This window comes from Macrobrachium rosenbergii, chromosome 42 (genome assembly GCF_040412425.1).
Source record: "Macrobrachium rosenbergii isolate ZJJX-2024 chromosome 42, ASM4041242v1, whole genome shotgun sequence".
NCBI classification, from domain to species: domain Eukaryota; kingdom Metazoa; phylum Arthropoda; class Malacostraca; order Decapoda; family Palaemonidae; genus Macrobrachium; species Macrobrachium rosenbergii.
The window spans coordinates 37776322-37786321 of record NC_089782.1 but is presented as its reverse complement, the minus strand read 5'-3'; the positions used below and the strand labels follow the sequence as shown (position 1 = coordinate 37786321).

Sequence of the window (10000 nt, the reverse complement as noted above, 5' to 3'; positions counted from 1 at the left end):
GAGAGAGAGAGAGAGAGAGAGAGAGAGAGAGAGAGAGAGAGAGAGAGAGAGAGAGACAGGTATTAATCAGTGGGATGAAATGTTATCAAAGGAAAGTCGTAGTACAATTTAATAGAGTAATTCTGGTGATATATATACAGTATATGTATATATATATATATATATATATATATATATATATATATATATATATATATATAGAGAGAGAGAGAGAGAGAGAGAGAGAGAGAGAGAGAGAGAGAGAGAGAGAGAGAGAGGAAATTATCATCGGAAAGGAAAATCATTCAGAAAAAGTTATACAATTTACTGAAGTAATTCTGAGAGAGAGAGAGAGAGAGAGAGAGAGAGAGAGAGAGAGAGAGAGAGAGAGAGAGAGACGGGGTCAGAAAAGTTATACAATTTACTGGTGGGGCGGTAGGATTAGGGGATAAAAACACGTGACAGTGTTGTGTTTTCAAAGGGAAGCGAATAAAAGTAACATTTATTCTTCCCGAGATCATTCCGTTATCTCCATTTCATCAACGATTTCATCGAGAGTAGAACACAAAAAAATAGGCGGCTTTAAAAATACCAAAAAAAAAAAAAAAAAAAAAGATGTACGCATTCACCGCTCCACCAAAGTAGGGATTACGAAATCTCCGCGGATTACCCGGGAGTCTGACATTTGTAAACAAAAGGGCAAAAGGCATTATGTGTTTGATCTTCATTCGGCTTCAGTAATCCTACCAGCCTCGAATAACTAAAAACACTCATCCGGCTGGAAATATAGGAGCGATCTGGTGATTACGATGTTCTGAGGCAGATTAGTTCTCCGTTATCATTCGGTTCTTTCCTTTCTACGTCTTTTCGGATGTTTCTTCTCTTTCTACGTCTTTTCGTACGTTTTAAAGTTTTGTGGAGTGTCTCTGGATGTGGGTCGACTCCCATTTTTCATAGTTCAATCAGAATGGTCTTCGCAAATCCTTGGCTTTTTTAGAGCGAAAGTGAAGTTCTTCAGCAGATTTTAAAGACAGTTATATGATTCTAAATTGATTTTAATGAATAGGTAGATAGATAGATAGACAGATAGAGAGACACATAGACAGACAGGTAAATAGGTTAGTTACTGAACAATGAAAGATAAATTGACGAACAATATTATACAACAAGGCAGTTGTATATTTCCCTCAGTTGTGAAGCTTCCAGCAGACTTTCAACACAGACAGATAATTATAAACAGAATTTAATGATAGATAGACAGATAGACAGAACATCAGTTACTGAACACTGCAGCTAAAACAACCGAACAATATTATGAAACGAGGCGGTTGTAGACTTGCCTCAATTTTAACCAGTTCTCTGATATCCACTGTCTGCCCTCTCATTCTCCCTCAGTTGATTGAATTGAACTGAATAGAATTGAATATAGAATTTAGGCCAAAGGCCAAGCACTGGGACCTATGAGGTCATTCAGTGCTGAAACGGAAACTGACAGTAAAAGGTTTGAAAGGTGTAACAGGAGGAAAACTATGAATCAATTGTTAGGAGAGGGTGGAGGAGAGTAAGATGGAAGAAAGAGAATATCAAAGGAGGTATAGTAAAAAAAAAACGAAAGGGGTTGCAGCTAGTGGCCTAAGGAAGGCACGCTGCAAAGAACCTTGAGTAATGCCTACAGTGCACCGCACGAGGTGCACTGACGGCACTACCCATCTAAGAGGTCTCCCTCGGTTGAACACTGGTCAGAATCAGACTCCACTCCTATCCTCACCTCCGATGCCTATACTCCTCCATAATCTAGTAGAGCTTAGCCTGATCTAATCTAAAGCTCTAAAGCTCTCGGGGCAGCCTCTACTCACGCTCAGGCTTAGTGGCACATCGCCACATCTACAGCAGTAAATAACAAGCCGATACCTTGAATCATTTAGCTCAGAAGTCTGCTGTCATTCTCTGCCTTTATTCTTCCTCGTCTAATTCACAGGATTCAGTAATATCTTAAAATGGCTTGTTTCTTGCTATTCTTTCTTGCCTAATTCACAGAATTCAGAACGTTCTTAAATTACCTTATTTCTCGCTATTGGTCTCTTCTATGTACTATCACACATACTGAGGTTCTCTGACTGAGAGATTCTAACAAAGTTGTTGTAGGGAATGTGGTCTTCATACATATATATATATATATATATATATATATATATATATATATATATATATATATATATATATATATATATATATATATATACTGTATATATATATATTTATATATATACACATATATATATAGTGTGTGTGTGTGTGTGTTAGAAATAATCAACACACACAATTACGTGTGGAACAGAAATAAATTTCTGGCTCACATCAGGATCGAACCCAGGTCTTTCAATTCAAAGACGAGACCGCTGCCAACCAGGCTACACAATTCATAAAAGAAGCTGGAACCTGAGTACCACTGTACCTAGGGAATTACCTGGGCAGGCTAACTGCCTTGCATAACAGCGTGTGTGTGTGTGTGTGTGTGTGTGTGTATTTGTGTGTAAGTGTGTGTTGTCCTAACAAGACAAACAAATTATTCAACACTCACACAACCTTACAACGAATATTCTTGCAGTCCCTTTGTCCCGAACCCTTTGAATTAATTACTGAAGGTTCCATCCCCCCCGCTCCACTGAGTCGTCTGATCACTGTCATATCTGTCGATTCTACTCTCGCCTTTCCCTTAACTCTTCCGTCCACGCGCCTTTATCGTTCCTTTGTCCTTTACCATTCCCTTATAAGTTACGTCAGATAACTTTAAATGAACGGGGGAGTCAGAGTGCAGATGGGGAGGAGGGAACTGAATGAAGACGTGTCTGGAAATAATGAGTAAAGTTGATTATTCTCCATTAACAAGGGAAAAGTACTTTGAAGTTTTTGGAGATCATTTCCGTCGGAGGGAGATGTTTGGGAAACTCATTCCGAAAGAGATTTCTCTCTCTCTCTCTCTCTCTCTCTCTCTCTCTCTCTCTCTCTCTCTCGCTACCCACGCGCGTGTGTGTGTACAGATTCAGTCGTGTAATATGAGATGATATTGATAGAATAATTTTAGCTCAGATGTTGTTATAAAGTTTCAGACTACAGGAAGTGCTTGAGGAGATTGAATGCACTCTCTCTCTCTCTCTCTCTCTCTCTCTCTCTCTCTCTCTCTCTCTCTCTCTCTCTGCGTTTCAGACATTCAGACGTAGAACGCCTGGCAGAGGGGCAATCCCGAGAAGCAGGAAATGGATTATTTTTCCTAAAACTGAATGAAATGATAATACTGCGGCCATCTTGAAATAAGTCGTTCTTGACTGAAAGCATATTCCAGGAGACTGGAAGTTGTTGTTGTTGTTGTTGTGTGTGTGTGTGTGTGTTTACTGCGCAGAACTATAAATAACCAAATAAAACATCTCCCAAAAAGCAGAAAATACATTATCGAAACCATCTTCCCAAAATGTTTACATTCGAGATTAGGTGCTCTGTGCGCTGGATGCAAGCAAACGTGGAAAGCCAATCTCGAGGGGCAGAAAATTAATCATTTTTATTGAAACTGAGTGAAATGGTGTGTATTGCACACATCTCTCTCTCTCTCTCTCTCTCTCTCTCTCTCTCTCTCTCTCTCTCTCTCTCTCTCTCTCTCTCTCTCTACACACACGTGCGTGTATGTATGTTTAAGAGAGATTCAGTCGACCAAAATACTGAGATAAAACAATATTGAGAGACAATTTTGGACTCAAATATTACTAAAAGGCTCTGAGAGACTGAGAGACAAAACAATTACTAAAAGCTTCAGACTAAAACAAGTACTTGTGCTCTCTCTCTCTCTCTCTCTCTCTCTCTCTCTCTCTCTCTCTCTCTCTCTCTCTCTCTCTCTCTCATTTTCATGATATTCAGTGAAATATTATGCATCGCAACCGCCTGCCAGAAATGCTCTGGACTGAAAGAGTACTTCAGCAGATTGGCTGTCAGTCTGCAAGATGTCATCCAGACGTGTTTCAACTCCCTTGGAAAGGAAATTAAGGTGGAAAAGAAACAGCAAATGGAACGGGGACTGAAACCGCCTCCTTTTCCATTCCAAAGTGAGGGGGAAGGATGGTCAATCTTTGATGCAAAGAGGAGAGAGGAACTTCAAAACAAAAATAACCGATGCCAAAATTGGAATAATAAAAAGCGGTTGGATGAGCAATGAAAACAAGAAAAAATATGTAAGAGAAATTAAAAGAGATAAGACGAATTGTGAACTGTAAGTAAACAAACAAGAAAATAAAAGAGAAGAAAATTAAATGATGTGTAGGTGGAAATATATTATTTGGCATAAATATAACCTTACCGAAAATCAGGAGGAAAGAATGACGGCTGTAATATAATATAAAAGAAAAAATAAGAAATACCCCAAAAATATGCACCATTCGAAGATGGCAGCTATTATCTATATTATCTAAATTACTCATTAACAATGGACAAGCCTCAGAAAGTCAATAGCTTCGAGCATTCTGTCTACTGAACGATTACTGAATACTGTGGTTATCAATCAAAAGAATTATCATATTGCCAATACATGTCTTTAAAAACTCAAGGCATTTTTCTAACGGATATTCCGGTCTCTTCTGTTGACTTTAATCATAAATGGTTTTAGGTTTATTGCATAATTCAAGTTGAATTTAAACAACTAATCAATCAATAAAGAAAAAACATGGTACGTGCATTATTAATAATTGCGTAAAATCGACAACAATTCATTCTTTCTCATGACCTGACTGATTACCAGTTATTATCAAGTATCCGTTTTAGTTTTCTGTAAATGAAAACTATTGTGCCGGCTTTATCTGTCCGTCCGCACTTTTTTCTGTCCGCCCTCAGATCTTAAAAACTACTGAGGCTACAGGGCTGCAAATTGGTATGTTAATTATCCACACTCTAATCATCAAACGTACCAAATTGCAGCCCTCTAGACTCAGTAGTTTTATTTTTGTAAGGTTATATTAGCCATAATCGTGCTTCTGGCAACGATATAGGATAGGCCACCACCGGACCGTGGTTAAAGTCTCATTGGCCACGGGTCATACAGCATTATACCGAGACCATCGAAAGATAGATCTGTTTTCGGTGGCCTTGATTGTAAGCTGTACAGAAAACTCGAATGCGCCAATGAAACTTCGCCGCAATTTTTACTCGTTTAATAGCGAGTACTCGTTTCCAGAGGACAATATTAACGAGTGCTCCTTTCCGACGACAATGGGGAAGAAAAAACGATGGGAAATTGCACATCGAGTGGGACGAATTAACCAGTTCGTGATTGCCAGTCAAAAAAAAAAAAAAAAAAGACAATTCGCCCCCAAAGTGACCTTTGTGATATGCACCGTTCGACAGGGTCAATCTATCAGTGGACCCGGTGGATGGGTAGTGCCGTCAGTGTACCTCATGCGGTGCACTGTAGGCATTACTTAAGGTTCTTTGCAGCGTGCCTTCCATCGGCCCCTAGCTGCAACCCCTTTCGTTCCTTTTACTGTACTTCTTTCCATATTCTATCTTCCATCTTGCTTTCCACCCTCTCCTAACAACTGTTTCATAGTGCAACTGTGAGGTTTTCCTCCTGTTACAACTTTCAAGTCTTTTACTGTCAATTTCCGTTTCAGCACTGAATGGCCTCATGGGTCCCAGTGCTTGGCCTTTGGCCTAAACTCTATATTCAATTCAATTTGTGATACGCATCGATCGGCGGGGTCTGTCTATAACAGCGGAATCAAGTCAGATTTCTGGAGTCCCGCTGGGAGAGACATTCACTCCCTTTTCAATTCGTTTCATATTGTTTCGTGTTCTTTTTCTGCCAGATAATAGGGAGGGATTTTAGTCAGTCTCTCTTTCTGAACGCATCTGACTGAAAGTGAACGTAATTTTGAAATGTCCTGTTTTTCTTTGTAAATATGATAGGATTTATTTAATTCAATGAAACTGAAGTTTATTAATTCATATTTTGCTTTTTGGAAACATATTTTGGATTCTAAATTAAATAAGGTGGGAATTTTGCCTAAATTGCTATCAAATGACAAAAGCATTTTAACGGCATTCGCCTAAAATGCCAAATTTTTAAACTTAGCGTTTTTTACGTTATGAAGAGAATTTTAATATTTAGTAGCCCAGGCTAGTTGTCCAAATCCAGAGGTCCACACCAGACCTCTTATTTACAATTGACACTTTCCGCAAAAGGTTGGATGGCATAAGGCCTGCTCAGTCTAAACTAAACCAACTAACCAACCAATGTTTTGTTACATAAAAGCATTTTGCCAATGAATACCTTTCTGAATGGTTTATTTTGTGATATACAACAATGCAAAAGCAATACTCGAAAGCACCCCTCAATATTTTTGCTGCTTTTATGAAATGCAAATATTTATATGTATATATATATATACATATATATGTATACACACATGCATATATATATACAGTATATATATAGGTATGTATATATATACATATATATATATATATATATATATATATATATATATATATATATATATATATATATATATATATATATATATATATACACGCCAAGCACCTGACGACACCCAACGCAATTTCATTTTTCACCGATAACAATATCATCACCGACGGTGTCATTAATAACCAAGACTGCTGTTATCAACGAGGCCTTCAATCTCAAAATGAAATACAGCGATTGTATCGCTTCCCTTAATCTGTTCCATAAAGAGACCCTTTTCTTTGTCCGTACACATATTCCATCACTGGTGATGGGGATATTGAAAAATAAAGAGAGAGAGAGAGAGAGAGAGAGAGAGAGAGAGAGAGAGAGAGAGAGAGAGAGAGGGAAATTATACAAGTTGCATTACTTTTGGATACTTTGGTATATCAAAGATTTCCCTTCCTCATCCTAATGAGAGAGAGAGAGAGAGAGAGAGAGAGAGAGAGAGAGAGAGAGAGAGAAATTATATGAGTTGCATTACTTTTGTATACCTCGCTATACCTCGGTAATTCAAATTGTATGAGACGTCTCGTTCTTCATGCTAATGAGAGAGAGAGAGAGAGAGAGAGAGAGAGAGAGAGAGAGAGAGAGAGAGAGAGAGAGAAATTATACAAGTTGCATAACTCCTGTACACTTCGATACCTCAAGTTCGTTAGACTTCCCCGTCCTTATTCCAGTGAGAGAGAGAGAGAGAGAGAGAGAGAGAGAGAGAGAGAGAGAGAGAGAGAGAGAGAGAGAGAGAGAGAGAGAGAAAACCTCTTTCAAATAAAAAAAATCTTTTTTAATCTACACATTTTCTGTGTATAAGAAACAAAGACAATCTTGAGCCACAAGACCCTTAAATAAAACGGTAAACTGACGTACCTTTTCGATAAGGTACGTCCCTATGGTCGGACCCTACCTTATAGTTCCGTCCCTTTTAAAAGTCTGGGTACAATTTATCTGCGGGCAGAGAGTCCGACAACTTCATTAGGGACACCTGGCACCCTACCATTAGTGACAGTGTCCACAGAAACAAGTATATTAATAGTGCTCTAGTTACGTATGCATGGTGGTCTAACACCATTACGTAGACACGATGGTCTAACCCCATTACGTAGGCATGATGGTCTAACCTCATTACGTAACCAGGATGGTCTGACCCCACTATATACCCATGATGGTCTAACCCAACTATGTAGTCTTGATGGTCTAACCCCACGATATACCCATGATGGTCTAACCCCACTATGTAGCCCTGATGGTCTACCCCAATTCCGTAGCCATGATGGTCTAACCCCACTATATACCCATGATGGTCTAACCCCACTATATAGCCCTGATGGTCTAACACCCCTCTACGTAGACAAGATGGTCTAACCCCACTATGTAGACACGATGGTCTAACCCCAATTCCGTAGCCATGATGGTCTAACCCCATTACATAGCCATGATGGTCTAACCCCACTATGTAGCCCTGATGGTCTACCCCAAATCCGTAGCCGTGATGCTCTAACCCCACTACATAGCCATGATGGTCAAACCCCACTGTGTAGCCCTGATGGCCTAAACCCCCTCCATGTAGACAAGATGATCTAACCCCATTACATAACCATGATGGTCTAACCTTCCCCCACCTCTACGTAGACACGATGGTCTAACCCAATTACATAACGATGATGGCCTAACCTCAAAATGTAGACACGATGGTCTAACCCCATTAAGGCAAACACAACGCAAAAGGTTTATGAAAATTATCATTATTTGGGCGCGGTGGTCTAACTCCCTTTATAAAAAAGGTGGGTGACAGCGACAAGTATATTAATAGTACTCTAGTTACGTAGGAATGATGGTACGTCTACCTAACCCCACTAATGTAGAACCTGACATAAAAACCTCATTTTAATTGTCAATCATAATATTTTGGGCCTGATGGTCTAACACTCTAACTCCCTTCAGAAAAAAGAAAGAGCAACTCGGAAGCATCGTTTTTAACCAACTCGCTTTGCGACTGATCGATCGATTTATGTCTACCAAAACTGGCGTCACACCTTCTAGGTTTCAGCATCTCCCACACTGCAAAAATCCCCTCCACCAAATCCAATCGCAAGAGGAAGAAGAAGAAGAAGTGACCACAGGCTTGGCACGCCTTCTCTCCCGGGCGCACTCTCTGTATCTATCTCGGAAGGGGCCGAGTGGGCATGTCCAAATGCATTATGGGTACCGGGTCATGACGTCATCCTAGTCTTTAAACATCAGTGATCTTCTTCGGCTGACGGCAACTGTCATGATAATGAGCACTTGGCAGTTAAACTGGGGCATTAAAGGGTATGCGGATTCGTGCCCACGGTGAGAGGTCACTCATGGGACGAGGAAGAGAGAGAGAGAGAGAGAGAGAGAGAGAGAGAGAGAGAGAGAGAGAGAGAGAGAGGTCACTCATGGGATGAGGAAATGGAAGGCTTTGTCAAAAAATTCTTTGAAAACGCTCCTCAAGAGAGAGAGAGAGAGAGAGAGAGAGAGGTCACTCATGGGATGAGGAAATGGAAGGCTTTATCAAAAAATTCTTTGAAAACGCTCCTCAAGAGAGAGAGAGAGAGAGAGAGAGAGAGAGAGAGAGAGAGAGAGAGAGAGAGAGAGAGAGAGAGAGAGAGAGTTTGTAGATGATCACGTAAGACTCTACCACAGGAAAACCATACAAGCAAGTCTTGGCTAAATTTTAATTTTAATAACAGTCCTTGAAAGGTTTTAATCAGTCTCTCTTATTTGCGTGCGAGCGCCGATAAGTCTGAAATAAATTCAAAATCCCAATTCCTCTCTAATGAGGTCAGTGTTCCCTACTAGCCTGCCCTATTTATAAACTTCAATCTCAAGCGTTTGTCTTACACAAGTGTCACCTCATTTAAACTTATGAATCATTAGGAAGAACGTCATTGCCAGTTTAGTCTGATTAATATCAATAGCAACAAGTCTCGTATATCCAAGAGTATTCAATCATTCGTGACCTGCCAGAGTTCTTGTTAATTATAGCAATTCAGAAGACATCACGCCATCAAGACTCAGAAATGTAAAAAAGTAACAAAACCCTGAAACAGAAAACAACAGAAAAGAAACGGAAACTAAACAGGAACTGGAAATATATCCAAAAGTATTCAGTTATTCACGACCCGCCAGATTTCTTCATAAGAATAACATTTCAGAAGACATCACGCCATCAAGACTCAGAAGCATATTATGAAAACAACAGAACCTCGAATCAGAAAACAACAGAAAAGAAAAGGGGAAACTAAACAGAAAACTGAAACGAAACAGTTCCTTCTGGTCTGAAAAGAAACTGCAGGGTCATTTTCCACCGACTACACTCAGCCAACGGTCTTCTCCTTTATTCCACCCTCCCAAGCAAGAGCTGAGGAAATTCGTTGTAGCGGCTCCCCACTCTCTACTCCCCGGGATCAATAGAGATCTGTTTACTCTCGTGACAGGTGGAAAATACTCCTCTCTCTTTTTTTTTTACTTTTTTTTTCTTCTTTTTCCCTTCTG

The 10000-nt window shown here is 39.7% G+C and overlaps 1 protein-coding gene across 4 annotated transcripts in view; it reads right to left on the bottom strand.

Annotated features, from left to right (window-relative positions):
* Positions 1-10000, bottom strand: part of LOC136828276 (mediator of RNA polymerase II transcription subunit 15-like) — a 207695-nt gene that overhangs the window by 25582 nt on the left and 172113 nt on the right. The gene's annotated exons all lie outside the window — the stretch shown is intronic.